This window comes from Triturus cristatus, chromosome 8, assembly GCF_964204655.1.
Source record: "Triturus cristatus chromosome 8, aTriCri1.1, whole genome shotgun sequence".
In the NCBI taxonomy this organism is placed as follows: Eukaryota; Metazoa; Chordata; class Amphibia; order Caudata; family Salamandridae; genus Triturus; species Triturus cristatus.
The window spans coordinates 1,627,724,563-1,627,745,620 of record NC_140591.1 but is presented as its reverse complement, the minus strand read 5'-3'; the positions used below and the strand labels follow the sequence as shown (position 1 = coordinate 1,627,745,620).

Below are 21,058 nucleotides of genomic sequence, written 5' to 3'. Positions count from 1 at the left end.
ATTAATTGCTTCAATCGGTGTTTTTAAATTTAATAATATGTCTAAAAATATTTTTTTGTGGCTAGTGATTAATTTTACCTTTATATATATATTTTTCTAGGAAATCCCAGGTTGTGAGAACCTGCGATATGAGAAGTAGCGGGTCCTGATGAAGGTGGTTTCTACGTTTTCTCTTGCAACCGAAACGCGTTGACCAAGTCTCTTTGAAAATCCTACAATTTTTTGTAGTAGCTCCCTGTTGGGGGTCATAAAGACTACTTTACAACTATAAAGCGCTAATTGGGACAACTATTAAGATTTGTTTATGAGGGGTGTATGGTATGTGGTTGTATGAATGAAGAGTATGAATGTGCAGTGTTCCTCTCCCTGGGTTCTGCTTTTGTTTTGTTTTGTTCTGGAATAATATATTGTGTATCAAGGAATTGACATAAATAATGTGTAAAATATAATGATAATGTCATAAATGAAGATTGATTAATATGTGAAAAAAACTCTATTATATTTATATAAAAAAAGGATAATACAAAAATATAATAAACAGAAGTAAAAGAAATAAATTGGTGTTTTTTGTGTGCTAGCCCATGCTGACTAAGACTTTCTATCACAATTTTGATTAAATACAGGAAATTAGAATATAGGTCTAGAGGGAGCATTATTTGTTAGGTTGCCCGCCTTCAGAAGCATCGTCAATGCGTTCAACCACGGACAAGCCACTTTTCACACAATTTCATTTATTGGAACTTGTTAGGCATGCCACAGTTGGGCCACATTTGCTGCCTTGACCAAAGGCTGTTACCTGTGCCCTTGATGCCCCTACCAAGCCTTGCCCGTGTGTCTACACATAATCCTTCACGCCTCTCAGCCTCTATCAATCAATCAATCAGTCACGATTGATAAAGAGCAGCAAATCACCCGTGGGGGTCTCAAGCCTCTCCAGCACAAAGTGCTGTTATGGTTACAAAAACCCCCCCGAAAGAAACCCTCTAAAAATCCCCAGCTATGGTTTGTTCCGTAAACTATAGCTCACACATCTGCCATGTAAAGCACAACTGACACACCAAATGCATTCCACACACAGCTCTTTTTACATATTCCAGGTTGTCTTGGATGGTTTTTTATTTGGTATTTTACAAATCCAAAGATATAACTCTGCACCTGGGATGATAAACTATCTTTGACATGTTTTTAAACTCAGTGGGGATGGAATTCACTAATCCTAAACTTTAAAACTTTACTAAGACTGCCAAAAGTTGTGTCACTTTTCTAGCTCAGTGTGGTTGGCACTTTTCTGCTTATAAATTCTGCTGGAAAGATAGGCCTTTGGGGTGAGTAGGTGGTGCTGGTGCTGTAGATGAGCCCCATGTAGAGCTGCTCTCCAGCTAGAGCCAGTCTGGGACCAGCCACAAAGTCCACCTTTCTTTTGCATAATTTATAAGGCACTCTAAGCCTGCAAGTGTGTGCTATGAAATACTCTATATTATACAGGGGTGGCCGCCGCAGTGTACATATGGTGCAGCCACGCTTCCCAATAAAAAGGCATTTATTGAATTGACCATTACTTTGGTCTTCATGAATGATCTTCTCAACATGTCAAACTCCCTCAGCATGTGGAGGTAATGTCAAGAGTTTTGTGCAGTTTTTTGTAGAGGAAAAAGAGTTACACGGGTAGAATAATATGTTTTCTCATTTTAGACCCCAAAGGAAATGTCGCTCAGCGCTACAGCCAAACCCAGCCGGACAGATCTGCCCCAGACGTGGCCTGACTGCAAAGAGTCACAAAGAAAGGGAGCTTTTGTGGTTTGGTGTAAATCTGTTTAGTTTTTCAACAGGTGCTGGGTGGAGTTGAAAGGGTTAACACTTTGCATACCATGGCCATTTACAATCACACGTTCCAAAATCTCGATTTATTGTCAGTCACAGTTGGATTCTTTGAGGAGTGTGATTGGCTGGTGAAGGCGATCAAAATATTCATCATCTGCAAAATTGAGATTTTGGTCAATATCACAATTTTAGCATTGTGTAAAGGATTGTAAATGCTGCAACCGGAACTGAGAGAAAGTGACACAAAGTACACAAAGCTTCAATGTTTTTTTTTTTTTTTGAAACCGTTTATTGCAATCTCAAGAATATACAAGTATGGGCCTACAACCTTCCGGCCGGCCGCTAGAATGACAGGAGCATATGACATACATTCAAAAACTCTTGGCGTTGCAGAAAAGCAAAATCAGGAGGTATCAACGTCGTGGGCCACATCACTCTGACCCCACAATACGGTTTCATTTTATACAAACAACACGAAAACCACACCCGCAAGGCAACCCGCAATCGAACGTAACAGCACGTGCTCCCCGAATGGGGGACCCCAGCCATCCACAGGAGACTAAAGAGGGGAAGGGGAACAGATCGAGGACTGGGGGAACTCCGTGCTCGGGGCTAGGGAAAGGAGTCAACTAAGGGGACGGGGCTGGTGAGGCCGCAGGCAGCAGTGGTGGCGCGCAGATACCCCCGCGGTAGGCGTTCCAGGGGACAAAGCTTCAATGTTTATGCTGATAGTGGAGTACAGAAACCATCCTCGTTTCCTTCATGGACCTATCCAGGGAATTGTGTTGCCCAAGCAGGGGCAAACTGGTGTGTCCTTGAAGAAATCTGCACAGAAGATGGCATTTTGAGCCTGCTGAAATCCATGCATATTAATCTTACAACCATGATGAGCTACAGAGCCAAGGAGAATCCCCAGCTACAAAGGGAGACTGGGTTTCCAATTGACAGCTCTCTTGTTTCATTTACATATGTGTGGGTTCCAGCAATATCTTCAAAGCTAGGGATGGGCGGAACTCACGGAGTTTAACTCCGCGGAATTCTGCAGAGGTTACAAAAGAACTGGAAGAGATTCCATGGAATTCTGCCAATAGGTGGAAAAAATGCAGCTTGCGCAGCTCACGCTACAATTTAGCGTGGGTAGCACAAGCAGCACTGAAAATCAGTGCGAACAGCAGCAGGCATTGGGCAAGAGTGCGCGGCCACTCACTTTGATTCTGCAGCTGCTCAAGTAGAAAATCTACTCGAGGGGAAGCGGATCTACTCGAACGGCAGCCCATGTGACCACGACCACTCACAAACGCCGGCGGCCGCCCAGTTTAGAAGATTGTGCAGGGGTCGCCAAATTTCGCTTGCATATTCTAGAGCCTAGCAGGAGAGAAATTCCACCATGTGGTGATTGGCAGATTTTGTCCAGAACTCCGTGTTAAAGTGTAACATGGAGTGCCCAAAATTCTACCAGATCCGCGGGCGTAACGGAACATTCCAACCACCTCTAATCAAGACCAGAGATGCACCTAGAGTAGGAACCATGGCAGTTTCACTCCATCTGTTTGTGAACTATGTAGTGCTACTCTTCAGAACTGTTAACACCTTCCAAAGTGTAATCCATTCATATTCTACCATTAGGACCTCATTGGAATGAACAACTAAAGTCATGCACACACACAGCAACATATTGTCAAAATATATGATTTTTTTCCCCTAGTTGGAGGAGACCTTTGACTCCAAAATAAATTGGGCTGCACAACTGATTCAAAAAAGTGTGTGCAGTTTGCAGGCTCAAGGAGCCACCTTCTCGTTGGCATTATCTTGGCATCAAAACCATTCCAGAGATGTTAAACATCTGTTGAGCGCAGTGTGTGTCAGGGCAATTTATTGCATGGGTGGATGGATTTTGCTGATGCAAGATCTCTTCAGGTAGAAGAAAAGAGATGTACAAGATAACTTCTTGCATTGCCCCTCCAGCTAATTCCAAGATTCAGGAATGTGCTCTACCTTACCTTAGATGGTCTTGTGCCTTAAACGTTGAGTGTCTGGCTATCGGCAGCCACTGTGGGGCTCGGATCGCTAGTGTCTCACTATCGGCAGCCAGTGTGGTGCTTGGAGCACCTGTGTCTGGCTACCGGCAGCCAGTGTGGTGCTTGGAGCACCAGTGTCTCACTATCGGCAGCCAGTGTGGTGCTTGGAGCACCTGTGTCTGGCTACCGGCAGCCAGTGTGGTGCTTGGAGCACCAGTGTCTTGCTATTGGCAGCCAATGTGATGCTCGAAGCATCAGTGTCTGGCTATCGGCAGCCAGTGTGGTGCTTGGAGCACCAGTGTCTGGCTACCGGCAGCCAGTGTGGTGCTTGGAGTCCCAGTGTCTGGCTACCGGTAGCCAGTGTGGTGCTTGGAGTCCAAGTGTCTGGCTATCGGCAACCAGAGTGGTGCTCAGAGCAGCAGTGTCTGCTATTACCTGCCAGTGTTCTGCTTGGAGCCCAAGTGTCTGGCTATCGGCAGCCAATGTAATGCTCGGAGCATCAGTGTCTGGCTATCAGCAGCCAGTATGGTACTCGGATCGCCAGTGTCTCACTATCGGCAGCCAGTGTGGTGCTTGGAGCACCAGTGTCTGGCTACCGGCAGCCAGTGTGGTGCTTGGAGCACCAGTGTCTGGCTACCAGCAGCCAGTGTGGTGCTTGGAGTCCAAGTGTCTGGCTACCAGCAGCCAGTGTGGTACTCGGATCGCCAGTGTCTCACTATCGGCAGCCAGTGTGGTGCTTGGAGCACCAGTGTCTGGCTACCGGCAGCCAGTGTGGTGCTTGGAGCACCAGTGTCTGGCTACCAGCAGCCAGTGTGGTGCTTGGAGTCCAAGTGTCTGGCTACCAGCAGCCAGTGTGGTGCTTGGAGTCCAAGTGTCTGGCTATCGGCAACCAGAGTGGTGCTCAGAGCAGCAGTGTCTGCTATTGCCTGCCAGTGTTCTGCTTGGAGCCCAAGTGTCTGGCTATCGGCAGCCAATGTAATGCTCGGAGCATCAGTGTCTGGCTATCAGCAGCCAGTATGGTGCTTAGAGCCCAAGGGGCAGATTTACACTAAACTAACGCAGCACGCTGCAGCAAGTCATTTTGCTGCACTGTGCTGCGTTAGTTTAGAAAGCACAGCAATGCAACATATTTACAACAAACTACCGCCTAGCGCCGATGCAGGCACCCTTGCACCATGGTGCAAGGATGCGTGTGTCATGGGTAGATTGTTTTTGTTCAGGAAGGGCTCCCTTAAATAACAAAAACAATCATTAGAGGTGATTTCCTCTTTCAATGTGTGCTGCAGAATGCAGCAAGCATAGAAACAGGAAACAAAAATGAGGAGAAATGAATATATTTCTCCTCGTTGAACCTCCCTACACCTTCCCTGGGGAGGCATAGCATTCAGACGCATTTCCAGATTTACGATTCCTCGTAAATCTGGAGTTGTGCCTCGTTCAATGGGTGCTGCGTGAGAACACCCACAGCAACACCCATGGAACGCCTCTTTCATGCAAAGTGCTGCGTGTAAAGGGGCCATATTTACAAGGACAGGAAAAGCCATGCAGTGTGGGTTTTCCTGTCCATGTAAATATGGGGCAGTGCATTGCGCTGCCAGTGCGTCACAAAAAGTGACATACTGACAGCGCACGGGGCTTGTACATCTGCCCCCAAAGGTCTCGCCATCGGCAGCCAATGTGATGCTCGGAGCACCAGTGTCTGGCTATCAGCAGCCAGTGTAGCGCACGGACCGCCAGTGTCTCACTATTGGCAGCAAGTGTGGTGCTTGGAACACCAGTGTCTGGCTCCCGGCAGTCAGTGTGGTGCTCGGAGGACCAGTGTCTGGCTATCAGCAGCCAGTGTAGCGCACGGACCGCCAGTGTCTCACTATCGGCAGCAAGTGTGGTGCTTGGAACACCAGTGTCTGGCTCCCAGCATTCAGTGTAGTGGTCGGAGGACCAGTGTCTGGCTATCAGCAGCCAGTGTAGCGCACGGACCGCCAGTGTCTCACTATCGGCAGCAAGTGTGGTGCTTGGAACACCAGTGTCTGGCTCCCGGCAGTCAGTGTGATGCTCGGAGGACCAGTGTCTGGCTATCAGCAGCCAGTGTAGCGCACGGACCGCCAGTGTCTCACTATTGGCAGCAAGTGTGGTGCTTGGAACACCAGTGTCTGGCTCCCGGCAGTCAGTGTGGTGCTCGGAGGACCAGTGTCTGGCTATCAGCAGCCAGTGTAGCGCACGGACCGCCAGTGTCTCACTATCGGCAGCAAGTGTGGTGCTTGGAACACCAGTGTCTGGCTCCCGGCAGTCAGTGTGATGCTCGGAGGACCAGTGTCTGGCTATCAGCAGCCAGTGTAGCGCACGGACCGCCAGTGTCTCACTATCGGCAGCCAGTGTGGTGCTTGGAACACCAGTGTCTGGCTCCCGGCAGTCAGTGTGGTGCTCGGAGGACCAGTGTCTGGCTATCAGCAGCCAGTGTAGCGCACGGACCGCTAGTGTCTCACTATCGGCAGCAAGTGTGGTGCTTGGAACACCAGTGTCTGGCTCCCGGCAGTCAGTGTGGTGCTCGGAGGACCAGTGTCTGGCTATCAGCAGCCAGTGTAGCGCACGGACCGCCAGTGTCTCACTATCGGCAGCAAGTGTGGTGCTTGGAACACCAGTGTCTGGCTCCCGGCAGTCAGTGTAGTGGTCGGAGGACCAGTGTCTGGCTATCAGCAGCCAGTGTAGCGCACGGACCGCCAGTGTCTCACTATCGGCAGCAAGTGTGGTGCTTGGAACACCAGTGTCTGGCTCCCGGCAGTCAGTGTAGTGGTCGGAGGACCAGTGTCTGGCTATCAGCAGCCAGTGTAGCGCACGGACCGCCAGTGTCTCACTATCGGCAGCCAGTGTGGTGCTTGGAACACCAGTGTCTGGCTCCCGGCAGTCAGTGTGGTGCTCGGAGGACCAGTGTGCTGCTTGTGATCCAAGTGTCTGGCTACTGACAGGCAGTGTGCAGCTTGGAGCACCAGCGTTGTGTGGTTGCTATGGTGTAGTTAAAGTAGTAGTCTTGCTGTGGTGTTTTGGTTCCAGTAGTGGGCGGCAACATTAAAATATGGTGGTGCGCCATGCCCAATGAACATACCATATTTCATGCGCTGGTACGCAGGGTACGTTGCTCCTATGCTCTCCTCGGCGATTACTAGGGGTGGTCCGGCGGAAAGGGAAGAACTTCCTCCTTGGTGCAAAAATGAAAGCAACCAATCCTGGAGCATTGGTTGGAGCAGGGTAACCCAGTGCTCATATTGAGGCTTGGTGCCTGCGGCTGCAATCACTCGGCTGTTTCTCAGGCCTGGGATTGCAGGCTCTGAAGTGCGCATGTCATATTGGCCAGCAGTAGGCAGTCGGCCAACAGCTGGCCAATCTGACATGGGCACAGGCAGGGGGCTGAAGTAATAGTGCAATTGCACTAATCAGCCCCGCCCCTGCCCTCGTGCTGTAACAGCGCGAGCCTGGGAGACATTATAATAAAAGGGCACTTATTACCATTTTATTATTATTGTGTGTGCGTGCTGCACTTGCAGCAGGCAGGGCAACGCTCCGCCGCCATAACAGAGTCGGACTGGCCTATAGGTCAATGAGACAGTGCCCAATGGGTTGGTCTGACAGATCAGTGTGTGGGCAGTTTTTATAGCAGTTTGTGGTTAGTTTTATGGCCAGGTTGTACAGTTTTTACTTGTTGATTTCCCTGATATTACCATAAGCATTGTCTGCAGCAAACACAAGCATACCTTGCAAAATACCCATGCAGTGGCTAATGGGGTCACTTTTATTTTGATGCCTTTGCCTATTTTTCGTCCCAGTCCGACCCTGGTTGCAGCTTTCATTGTAGGAGCATCGAGAACCGTGGTACCAGCTGCTGCTCAGAACAACCTCGACAAATAGACACAGTGCCCTCCGAAGAATGGGCGGGGCCTGGGTCTGCCGCGAGCCGCCCTCCGAAGAATGGGCGGGGCCTGGGTCTGCCGCGAGCCAACCCTCCGAAGAATGGACGGGGCCTGGGTCTGCCGCGAGCCGCCCTCCGAAGAATGGGCGGGGCCTGGGTCTGCCGCGAGCCAACCCTCCGAAGAATGGACGCGCCCTGGGTCTGCCGCGAGCCAACCCTCCGAAGAATGGACGGGGCCTGGGTCTGCCGCGAGCCGCCCTCCGAAGAATGGACGCGCCCTGGGTCTGCCGCGAGCCGCCCTCTGAAGAATGGGCGGGGCCTGGTTCTGCCGCGAGCCAACGAATCACACGTAAGAGACGAGGACTCGCGCTGTGCAGGGATGTCAGTCCAGGAGCAGCAACGCGCGGGCTGGCCCCACCTAACACCCCGTGCACAGCTCTGGCGCCACTGCACACATCAGATGATGCGGTGTCATCAGTACCCCCTACGACATCCTGTGCACAGAGCCTGTGGTCACCGCCCACAGTATAGGGTGACCAACTGGCATTGGTGCAAATTCAGGACGGTGAGTGTAAAAATTCAGGACAAAGGGTCAAAATTCAGGACACAAATTCAGGACAGGAGGTCAAAATTCAAAAAACTTCAGGACAAACTTTTACAGACACATCAGAGGAGGTCGCACAATAGTATATAAGTAAGCCCAGCCATATCCAAACATATTCAACCATTTGCAAACCTATCCATCATGTATCCTTCCATCTATCATTTCACTCATCCATCCCTTCATCCATCCTTTCACTCATCTATCCATTATCCATCCATCCTTTCACCCTATCCATCTGTACACTCATCCATCCACTCTTCTACCCATCCATTCGCTCATCCATCCAGCCATTTACCCTTTCACCCATCCAGCCATCCTTTCACTTACTCATCCATCCATCCACCCAGTCACTCACCTTTCCACCCACCCATCCACCCACCCACACATCCATCCATCCATCTACTCATTCACTCATGAATCCATCCATTGACCCTATCACTCATCCATTTATCCTTTCACTCCTTCACTCATCTATTAATCCTTTTTTCTATCTACCCTCCCTTTCACTCACTCATCCATCCTTACATCCACCCTTTCACTCATCCATCCATTCACCCTTGCACTTATCAATTCATCAATCCATCCATCATTTCACTCATCCATCCACCCTTTTACCCATCCAGCTACCCTTCCATCCATACATCCAGCTATTTACCTTCTCTCATCCATCCTTCCACTCACTCATCAATCCATCCATCTCCTCTCATTATCCATCTATTCAATCATCCATTCACCCTTTCACTAATTCATCCAGCCATCCACCCATCCCTTCACTTACTCGCCCACCTTTTCATATTAATTTTGAGCTGAGCCTTTTTGAGAAGAGGCCCATCAAGAACTTCACCCTCGCTGCGGGAGCCATTCCAGGACTGGGACAGAAGCCACCCAGGGCAGAGACAGGATCCACTACAGGGGGGACAGGAGGGGGTGTACGGGGGGGACGGGACAGGAGCCACCACAGGGGGGGGGGGGCAGGAGTCACCACATGGGGGACAGGAGCCATTACTGGGGGGGGGACAGGATCCACCAGGGTGGGCACAGGGGTGGGCATTCAGTAATCTAGTATCATCTCGGTCTCTTCAGGGTGGGGTAGGGCTCCTAACCCCCTCCTGGACAAGAGAACGAGAGGACAGGCTCTCAATGTTAGTTTTGCCCCCCCCCCCCCCCCCCTGTGATGTACAGCACTTAAAGGAGATACTCCAAGAGAACTGATTTATTGTCCTCCATACGTTGTTAATCAGTGTGGGTGCGATTGTGCCATTTCTTTATTTTATTACATTATAGACTGCATGTTTGAAGAACCAGTGTTTGCTTACAATTTAGTAACAGTAATTAAGCTCTGTGAAGAGAACCACGTGCTGCCTCGGGGTAATCAGGGCTGGATCTAGGATGTGTGGGGCCCTGGGCAGAAAGGGAATGTGCGAGGCCCCTCTAAATTGCAGAGACATGACGGCATTCAGGGCTGTTTGCATCTGAATAGATGCCCCTGCTCCTGAAGCTGCAGCCCCTCCCTCTTAGTCATCTTCAAGCACCTCTTAACAGCTCATCAAGGGCTGAAGGTGTGAGGGTTGCCATCCCGCTGTGCCTCTCCAATGCTGCTGGGGATCTGAGCTTTGCTGCTGCATCGGAGTCCGTTACACCCGACCTCAGCAGCATCGGAGTCAAGCAGGGAGGTGGGTGGAAGCTGTGCCGGCTTTAGGGTGGTGCGACCGGTGCCCGGTTAAAATTACGGACAAATGGCGTCCGTTAAAGAATCCTTCACGGACAACGGACGGACGGACGAAATTACGGACTGTCCGTGAAATTTACGGACGGTTGGTCACCCTACCACAGTACCACACACTCAATCCCATGTGCTCCCGACTGGTCACCATCTGTCACAACCCCAGGCTCGAAGGGCTGGGAGTATCACACACAATAAAACTCACGGAGTGTGCTTGCTATCTCCCACAACCCAATGTGCACAGTGGCGGGTTCCATGGTCACGTTACAATCCCCTGCACATAGAACTGGTTATCGCCATCCTGTGTACATAGAAAGAGGGCGGTTTCCTCTCACAGCACCATGCCCACAGTACTGATCGCTACCACTCACAACACCATACACTCAGTACTGATTGTCACCACCCAAAGTACTATTTCCACGGCACTGATTGTTATCACCCACATTGCCATACACACATGACTGAATATCACCCACATTGCCATACATGCAGTACTGATTGTTCTCACCCACAATGCATTTCTCACAATATTGATTGCTACTACTTACAGCACCATACTAACAGTACTGATTGTTGTCACCCACAATGCCATGCCCACATTACTGATTGCTTCCACCTACAATACTGTACAGTACAAACAGTACAGACTGTTGTCACCCACAACACCATGCACACAGTATGATTGTTACCACCGGCAACACCATGCACACAGTATGATTATTACCACCGACAACACCATGCACACAGTATGATTGTTACCACCTACAACACCATGCACACAGTACTGATCGCTACCACCCACAACACCATACACTCAGTACTGATCGCTACCACCCACAACACCATGCGCACAGTATGATTGTTACCACCTACAACACCATGCACACAGTATGATTGTTACCACCCACAACACCATGCACACAGTATGATTGTTACCACCTAAAACACCATGCACACAGTACTGATTGTTACCACCCACAATACCATGCCCAGAGTACTGATTGTTACCACCCACAACACCATGCACACAGTATGATTGTTACCACCCACAATACCATGCACACAGTATGATTGTTACCACCCACAACACCATGCACACAGTATGATTGTTACCACCCACAACACCATGCACACAGTATGATTATTACCACCCACAACACCATGCGCACAGTATGATTATTACCACCCACAATACCATGCCCAGAGTACTAATTGTTACCAAACTCAACACCATGCACACAGTATGATTGTTACCACCCACAATACCATGCACACAGTATGATTGTTACCACCCACAACACCATGCACACAGTATGATTGTTACCACCTACAACACCATGCACACAGTACTGATTGTTACCACCCACAATACCATGCCCAGAGTACTGATTGTTACCACCCACAACACCATGCGCACAGTATGATTGTTACCACCCACAACACCATGCACACAGTATGATTGTTACCACCTACAACACCATGCACACAGTACTGATTATTACCACCCACAACACCATGCACACAGTACTGATTGTTACCACCCACAACACCATGCACACAGTACTGATTGTTACCACCCACAACACCATGCACACAGTATGATTGTTACCACCCACAACACCATGCACACAGTACTGATCGCTACCACCCACAACACCATACACTCAGTACTGATCGCTACCACCCACAACACCATGCGCACAGTATGATTGTTACCACCTACAACACCATGCACACAGTATGATTGTTACCACCCACAACACCATGCACACAGTACTGATTGTTACCACCTACAACACCATGCACACAGTACTGATTGTTACCACCCACAACACCATGCACACAGTATGATTGTTACCACCCACAATACCATGCCCAGAGTACTGATTGTTACCACCCTCAACACCATGCGCACAGTATGATTGTTACCACCCACAATACCATGCACACAGTATGATTGTTACCACCCACAACACCATGCACACAGTATGATTGTTACCACCTACAACACCATGCACACAGTACTGATTATTACCACCGACAACACCATGCGCACAGTATGGTTGTTACCACCTACAACACCATGTACACAGTACTGATTGTTAACACCCACAACACCATGCACACCGTATGATTGTTACCACCCACAACACCATGCACACAGTATGATTGTTACCAGCCACAACACCATGCACACAGTATGATTATTACCACCAACAACACCATGCACACAGTATGATTGTTACCACCTACAACACCATGCACACAGTACTGATCGCTACCACCCACAACACCATACACTCAGTACTGATCGCTACCACCCACAACACCATGCGCACAGTATGATTGTTACCACCTACAACACCATGCACACAGTATGATTGTTACCACCCACAACACCATGCACACAGTATGATTGTTACCACCTACAACACCATGCACACAGTACTGATTGTTACCACCCACAATACCATGCCCAGAGTACTGATTGTTACCACCCACAACGCCATGCACACAGTATGATTGTTACCACCCACAATACCATGCCCAGAGTACTGATTGTTACCACCCTCAACACCATGCGCACAGTATGATTGTTACCACCCACAATACCATGCACACAGTATGATTGTTACCACCCACAACACCATGCAAACAGTATGATTGTTACCACCTACAACACCATGCACACAGTACTGATTGTTACCACCCACAATACCATGCCCAGAGTACTGATTGTTACCACCCACAATACCATGCACACAGTACTGATTATTACCACCCACAACACCATGCGCATAGTATGATTGTTACCACCTACAACACCATGCACACAGTACTGATTGTTACCACCCACAATACCATGCACACAGTACTGATTATTACCACCCACAACACCATGCGCACAGTATGGTTGTTACCACCTACAACACCATGCACACAGTACTGATTGTTAACACCCACAACACCATGCACACAGTATGATTGTTACCACCCACAATACCATGCACACAGTATGATTGTTACCACCCACAACACCATGCACACAGTATGATTGTTACCACCCACAACACCATGCACACAGTATGATTATTACCACCCACAACACCATGCGCACAGTATGATTATTACCACCCACAATACCATGCCCAGAGTACTAATTGTTACCAAACTCAACACCATGCACACAGTATGATTGTTACCACCCACAATACCATGCACACAGTATGATTGTTACCACCCACAACACCATGCACACAGTATGATTGTTACCACCTACAACACCATGCACACAGTACTGATTGTTACCACCCACAATACCATGCCCAGAGTACTGATTGTTACCACCCACAACACCATGCGCACAGTATGATTGTTACCACCCACAACACCATGCACACAGTATGATTGTTACCACCTACAACACCATGCACACAGTACTGATTATTACCACCCACAACACCATGCACACAGTACTGATTGTTACCACCCACAACACCATGCACACAGTACTGATTGTTACCACCCACAACACCATGCACACAGTATGATTGTTACCACCCACAACACCATGCACACAGTACTGATTGTTACCACCCACATTGACATACACACAGTACTGATTGTTATCTCCCACATTCCAATGTGCACAGTACTCATTTTCGTGGTTGATTACAATCTCCTAGTACTTTTTTTGACAACAACACATTTTATTGATTTTTGTTTTGACCTTACATTGTGGCCAACATGGCCCATCCAAACTTGCAGTGTAATAGCAATCTGCTGCCCACCCCCGATGGCACAATCAGAAAAGACATAAATCAAATCCACCATCCGTCCCATGAGCAACAATTTAAAGGTCTCTTCATGGAGAACACGAGATTGTAGCAGGGGGTCGGCATAGTACTTTTTAGAACCATCCTGAGCACACAGAGCCAGCAGCCTGCAACCACAACACATGCATCACTCATAAAGCCATGTGCACAGCTCTGATTGTTACCACCCATAGTGCCTTGTACACAGTACTCATTTTTTCACCCGCAATAGTACCGTTTAATGCCACACACTGAGCCCTGTAGACACAGCATTTGGTATCGCCATCACCATACATTGCCAGAGTATGGGCAATTAACAACTGATTTACAATGGACATTCTTAAGAACAATCCCATGCATGTCACACTTCCTAATGTTGACTTTTGACTCATTAAAACCTCATTCTTGCGAAGGCCGCAAAAGGCTCCTCGGTCATAAGCTGTGATGGACCAGGTGTCTTTAAACCATCCGCCATCTGGATAAACACATCTGGTAGGTAAGTCCCTGGCTCAGAAGCCCCGGGGAATCAGTGCCAACAGATCAGCAATAGACTGCCAGGATTGGTTCATCATCAACTGAAGCCTTGTGTGTGACAGCAAGTCATTGGCTGTGAATCTCTGCACACCTGCATGTGTGTATCTGGAGAGCATTGCCCGCATCCATGGCCGTCTTTATTATTGTATATGAAGGGCAGTGTATGCACGGTCCCTCGAGCAGGGCTAGGATTCCTTGGTGTCCCCCGTGCACTTCCTGAATATCGCTGAGGGCAGTCATTCATTTCTAAACCTAAGAAAGACTCTAGGGACAGTAACTGATGGGCACATCAATAAATGTCCCAGCAGGGCACTGATTTCTCCATACACCAGGGGCACCTCTATGGGCATCTTGGAGGGCAGTATCTGATGGGCACATCAATAAATGTCCCAGCAGGGCACTGATTTCTCCATACACCAGGGGCACCTCTATTGGCATCTTGGAGGGCAGTAACTGATGGGCACCTCAATAAATGTCCCAGCAGGGCACTGATTTCTCCATACACCAGGGGTACCTCTATGGGCATCTTGGAGGGCAGTAACTGATGGGCACCTCAATAAATGTCCCAGCAGGGCACTGATTTCTCCATACACGAGGGGCACCTCTCTGGGCATCTTGGAGGGCAGTAACTGATGGGCACCTCAATAAATGTCCCAGCAGGGCACTGATTTCTCCATACACCAGGGGCACCTCTATGGGCATCTTGGAGGGCAGTAACTGATGGGCACATCAATAAATGTCCCAGCAGGGCACTGATTTCTCCATACACCAGGGGCACCTCTATGGGCATCTTGGAGGGCAGTAACTGATGGGCACATCAATAAATGTCCCAGCAGGGCACTGATTTCTCCATACACCAGGGGCACCTCTATGAACATCTTGGAGGGCAGTGGCTGATGGTCACTTCTACTAAGCTGTGGGAAAGTGTCACTGTTTGAGTGGTTACACCAGCTTTATGTGGATTGATGCTGGTGTTCTTTTGACTGTGCACTGGGGCCCTGCTAATCAGGCCCCAGCTAATGTGCTCGGACCTCTAAAACTGTCAAAATTGGCCGCGCGTGCACACAACTCCCGCTTCTCCCCCTCCCCCACCACATATGGCTTCTCGCGCGCGCGCGGCCAATGCTTGTTTTTTTTGGCTCTGCTCGCATGTCCCACCTCCCTTCTCCCCCCTGTTGTCAATTTTGCCTTTTAGAGCTTGCTTGTTCTCTTTGGTTGTATTTCACTTTCTCCATTTTACTCTTTCTTCGCTCTCTGTCTTACACTCTTTCCTTTTTCTTTGAGCTCTATATTTGTCTTACTTCCCTTTGTCTTTTTATCCCATTCTTTTTGCATGCCTCACTCGTTTTTTAGGTCTCGGGACCATCCGGTCGGCAGACCGGAAGTCCGGAGATTTAATGACTTGGGAGAAGAGGGGCTTGAACCCGCCCCTCTTCTGCCCTGTTCTCCATTGGCTGGCCTCGTAAATGCTGGCCAGCCATTGGAGAAGAGGTCCCGTCACTCCAATCATGCCCCGTCCTTTTCGGATCGGGGGGCGTGTTTTTTGCGAAAAGTCTCAGGGAGGAGACAACAGCAAAACACGCCCCCGAATCCGAAAAGGATGCTCCCTTTCTCCGAGGCAGTCGTGTGCTCGTCCGCTCCCCCTTCGTCCGGTTGCTGCTCTGGTCTCCTCACCTTTTCAAGGGTCTTCTTGTGTTTTTTTTACCGGCAGGCTTCAGCTCTGCCTCTTCTCTCGCCCTTTCACTGTCTCCCCCGCCGCCCCCTCCTCAGCCTCTTCCTCTGCAGTCTCCGCTGGACCCGACCTCCCTCAGCATTGGTATGCCCAGCGCCCTCTCTCCCCCAGTCCCTCCGCCTCTGCCTCTCTGCCTCCCTCCCTCCTCCTCGCCTCTCTCCCATGACGTCTGATCACATCTCGATGCCTTGAGAAGGATGCCCGTGCTATCACCAGCAACAAACAGCCTCAACGCTGCATCAGCCCTATAGTCACCCCGAGCTAAATTTAGAATTAAACAAATAAACGTCGAGGATCACATGTTGCCGCTGGTCGCCAGAGGTTTCTGGGATTCAAACACAACACCCTGCAATACAGTATGAAGCCACTTAAGCTGCATTTTGTCGCCATATACAGCCTGACATGGAGTAAATTGACGCATTGCATTAAACCTCACAACATATTCCACTTATCACTTCTCGTCTGGCTCTACCTTGTCTGCCCCCCCCCCCTCCCTACATTCCTTTGTTATGTGCATGTGAATAGCGCTTACTACAGCTTGGAAGTTCTGTGGCGCTTTCGGAATCTAGGCGCCCGGACCCCTACTGTCCCTGGCTAGTGGGTGACAGGAAGAGGTCTGCTGATATATGTTTGTTTACGTCTCAGGCTGTTTAGAGATGAGTCACTGTGGGTGGTGGTCGGTGAGGTGAGCATGGGCCGGAGTCTGGACAGTGGTTGGACGCGTGCACTGAAAGGCTAATGCTCTTGTTAGGAGGCAGACATTAGCTCCAAGGACAGTTATTTTGTAGTGGCTTGAAAATAAACACACGCAGTGCAGCGGGTCTACTAGGCGCTGAAACAGGAGTGCAGAGTCTCGGACCTGATGGAATTCCCCTCCCCCACATCTCCTGCTCGCTGTCTGTAAGGGTCACCCTACAACTGGAAATGCCTGTGCAACCCTCTGCTTAACAATGGAAACAGAACACAATTACCAACAAATGCAGCACAGACTGACCTTTGTGCTCAAGAAGCTCGTTTCCAGCACCCCTTCCCCTCGGATGCTTTAAAACTGCTTAAATCAAGCTGTATGGCTCAGTGAGTTATTCAATACTCTACTACACAATAAACCGCGCCTGAGCACTTCACAGGTCTTTAAAAAGACCATTTGCATGTTAATGAGGCCTCGCTGTTGGTTCACCCCTTGTAAGAACCCCCGCAGCTCCACTCTGCCTAGATTCAGCCCCCCCACCCCCGAAATCAGCGCCACTCTGCCTACTGTTTAAAGATTCAGCCCCCCCCCCCCCAAAATTTTTGCTTAGCCCCCCCCCAACATTAACTAGCAAGTGATTTCGCTGGTCGCTTTTTCACAAGCTCTGAACTTTGGCAGTGATGTTTCCCCTTGATAGAGAAGTTTCAGTTTCTGTATTTGGATTCCATGCCCATTCCTTCTTTGTCCTCTCTGCTGAAACTGCTCTCTGAAGTGTCAAATTTTATTAATACTAAACAAAAAACGCACTACCGTGCCAGGGCCAGACTTGGCGTTGATAATGATTGTTTGAAAAGGGAACTTTGAAAGGATACGAACTTGAACAATTCAGGTTTCAAAATATAAGAGAACACTGTAGAGGCATGCGTCTACCGACTGTTATATATAATTTGGGATATATTTCTTAATCTGTCGAGTTCAGCCACTGCATGATTATATTGTTGTCTCTTTTTGAAACTCAGGTGCAGTAACATTGTCGTGGTGTCACTAGGGCTTCAAGTGGATGCTTTTTCAATATTATATACAAGCCACAGTTACTGCTAATTTATCTTATGCAACTAACAACGATTGACAAAGCCAATAGTCGTTACTTGTTGTAGGTATCATGTTACTTGCTGTATCATTATGCCTGGATGCAATGACAAAAGAGACAGCAAAATACAAGTCGTATAGACCCCGCGCAACACCGCCCCCCACCCCCACCCATTTTTTTTTATCCCACTTAAAGCCGTGGGTAGGATACTCAACAACAGGGCCGAACTGGAACCCCAAAGTAGGCCTGGCAATTATGTCGGAACAGCTGGAGGGTCATGGGGGAGGTTAACTGGGAAGCACTTTTGCTTCAGGAAACGCCCGATGCCCGGGCAAGCCAGCCCGGCCCTGCTCAACAACCCCGTTCTCTCCCGCATTTACCTGTGCATCACCAATTGGGAGTTTTGGTGCTTTGGCGTCGGGCTGTATATTTCCGTTTGTGTCCGCAAAAAATCACTGTAGAAGATTAAAACTGATAGAAAGAAGATTTGATATAGCAAGAAAACCAAAGTCCATGGTGGAGCAACAGACAAACGGGAAAACATCACCCTTTCACTCTTTTCCCTGGAGGGGGCGCGTGTTCCGGTGTTAATTTCGAACATTTTCTAAATGAGTGTAGAACACGTATAACAAATGGCTGAGACAACCGCTGAGGGGTTAGACAAGGCAGAGCAAAAGGCACACCACTGCCTTTCTCCGAGGCAGAGCAGAAATGCCTCGGAGAAACGCAGCGTCCAGGACGGGGTCTGATCAGAGTGACGGCACCTCTTCTCCAATGGCTGGCCAGCATTCAAGAGGCCAGCCAATGGAGAACAGGGGAGAAGAGGGGCGGATAGCAATGGATTTCCAAGCTATTGGCATTGCTCATGACAATGCCGTTTCTTTAAATGTTTTAAAAACAAAAACATAAACAAAAATAATGTCATGAGCAATGCCAATAGCTCTAACTTTACCAATGCCGAGACCATTGCATTGTAAATGCTTGTTTCTCTCTCTTTTCACCTACCCTTTCTACCTCTCTTTGTTTCTCTCTCTGTTTAACCCATCTAGGCCATTGTTGCCCTCCATCTAAGCCTCTCTCTTCCAACACTTTAAATTGTGCGTTGTTGCAGTATCTGACTTCTTGCACGGATACATCGGCAGGCAGGAGGCAGCACGTGACTCCCGGAACACGAGGATGTCTCGTGACCATCTCTTTGTCTCATGATATAGTTGAGATCGATATGCCTACAACAGGCTTCCTGGAAATAGCATATATTTCCAAATCTTCCTGAAATAAGATGGCATCCGCCTAGGCACTGTATTGAACTGCATTAAAATTACATTTATGTAGCGCTTGGCACCCCTGATGAGAGGCGGTAGCGCTATATTTTACGTTAAGTAAATAAAGCACGTGCCGTGCTGATCAGTGTTGATCAAGGTGGGATAATGGCATTTTAATGCCAGCTGGTATGTGACAAGTGTATGGCAGGTTACAAACACAGATGTCGTGATCCAGGGATATCCATACAGTGGGCACAGCCCGGGGGAGGGGTGAGGAGGGGGTGTGCTTAGCACAGCTCTGCAGCGGAGTTCTTCCTCTCACATTATCAGGTACAACATTAAACCAGAGGAGACTGCACATTATGGCACCGCTACCAGCTGTCCTTAATCACGCGTGCCCCCTACATGCAACAATTCACTGTTCGCCACACTGCCCTCTCGGAAAATATTGTGGAGTTAAAAACATAGCACAGTGGTCAGATTTCTATCCTTGTAACATAGATTTGCCCACGTTTAATGCACACACGAGTGAACTTTTCTTACTGACTTCTGTGGGTATGTGTAGTTTCTTCCTCAATATGTAAATCACCTCACGTGCAACATTGTATATCTTCTGTTTCACATATGTTATTGGGGTATCTGCCTATCAGGAAACAAATCATTCATGAAATGACAATTTATTTTTTCACTAAAGCATTTTAAGTGTATTAATGAGAAGAACTAATTGACAGATATAAAAACACTTTATGTAAGATCTAGGCAAACGCAGGCGCAGAACAAAACTCTCAGCAACACCCAGGCTTCATAGAGAAAACCACTCCATCCCTAAAGGTTGCACTTTCTTTCTCTGTCCCATATCAGTTCTTTTCCCTTGTCTCTGTTCCTCTGTTTCATTTCTCCTGTCCCTCCTGAAGGCTTTGAGTTAATCTTACAGAGTGCATAAAGTGCTCGGCAAACACTCAGCATAATTTAACTAAACACACACTCACTCAATCACTCTCTCTTCCTCACTCGCTCCCTCTCCCTCCGTCTTCCCTCTCTCTCGCCCTAACTCTCTCTTCTTCTTCTTCCCTCTTTCTCTCTGTTTCACCCTCCCTCTTCCCCTCTCTCTCCCTCTTCCCCCTCACTCTCCCTCTTCTCCCTCTCTCTCTCCCACTCCCGCTCTCTCTCCTTACCTCCCTCTCTCCACTCTCTTCCCCTCTTCCCACTCTTCACTCTCTCTCCCCCCTCTTTCTCTCCCTCTTCCCGCACTCTCTCTTCATCTTCTCTTCTCTTCTCTTCTCTCTCTCTCTCTCTCTCTCTCTCCCACTTCCCCCTCTCTCTCTCTCCCTCTTCCCCTCTCTTTTGCACTCCCCTCTCTCTCCCTTTCTCTTGCACTCCCCTTTCTCTCCCTCTCTCTTTCTTCTTCCCTCTCTCGCTCACGCTCCCTCTTTCCTCCCTCCTTCCCTCCCTGTTCCCCCCTCCATCCCTCACTCTTCCCCCGCTGTCTCCCAATATACAAAGAAGCATATGGACTGCACCGAGGTAAGCAGAAACAATTGTAGTAGAGGTGACCTGAAGCCTACAATGAGTGATAAAAGTGCAGCGAGAGGCTCAGATAGCTGCCCAAAAGCAAGACCTATTGGCCATGCCAATGCTTGTCAAAGACAGCAAACATGTAAAATTATCATAGTCTTTTTAAAATTCGAAAAGTGTATTTCATTGACCTGTAAAACAATTTCACCAAAGTAAATCAAATTATAGCAGTGCATTGGGAAGTAATATTTTAAAGTGATGGTTTTCAAACATGAATTTAGAAACGTTCATGCTTCCCACCCTGACAACAATGCCATTAGTAATTACATTCAAGCACAGGAGATGGTTTTGTACA

General features: G+C 48.6%; 1 protein-coding gene across 6 annotated transcripts in view; it reads right to left on the bottom strand.

The window, feature by feature from the left end:
• The window catches only part of LOC146808458 (transient receptor potential cation channel subfamily M member 2-like), a 729,321-nt gene that overhangs the window by 662,743 nt on the left and 45,520 nt on the right, over positions 1–21,058 (bottom strand). Inside the window, exon 1 of one of the 6 annotated variants that reach the window (XM_085623569.1) lies at positions 16,091–16,161. The exons of 4 other annotated variants lie outside the window; for them this stretch is intronic. The gene's annotated coding sequence lies outside the window, so the exon portion shown is untranslated. Of the gene's footprint in view, positions 1–1,867; positions 1,948–16,090; positions 16,162–21,058 lie in introns of those variants that run through there. One more of the 6 variants, XM_085623570.1, reaches the window with a different exon arrangement.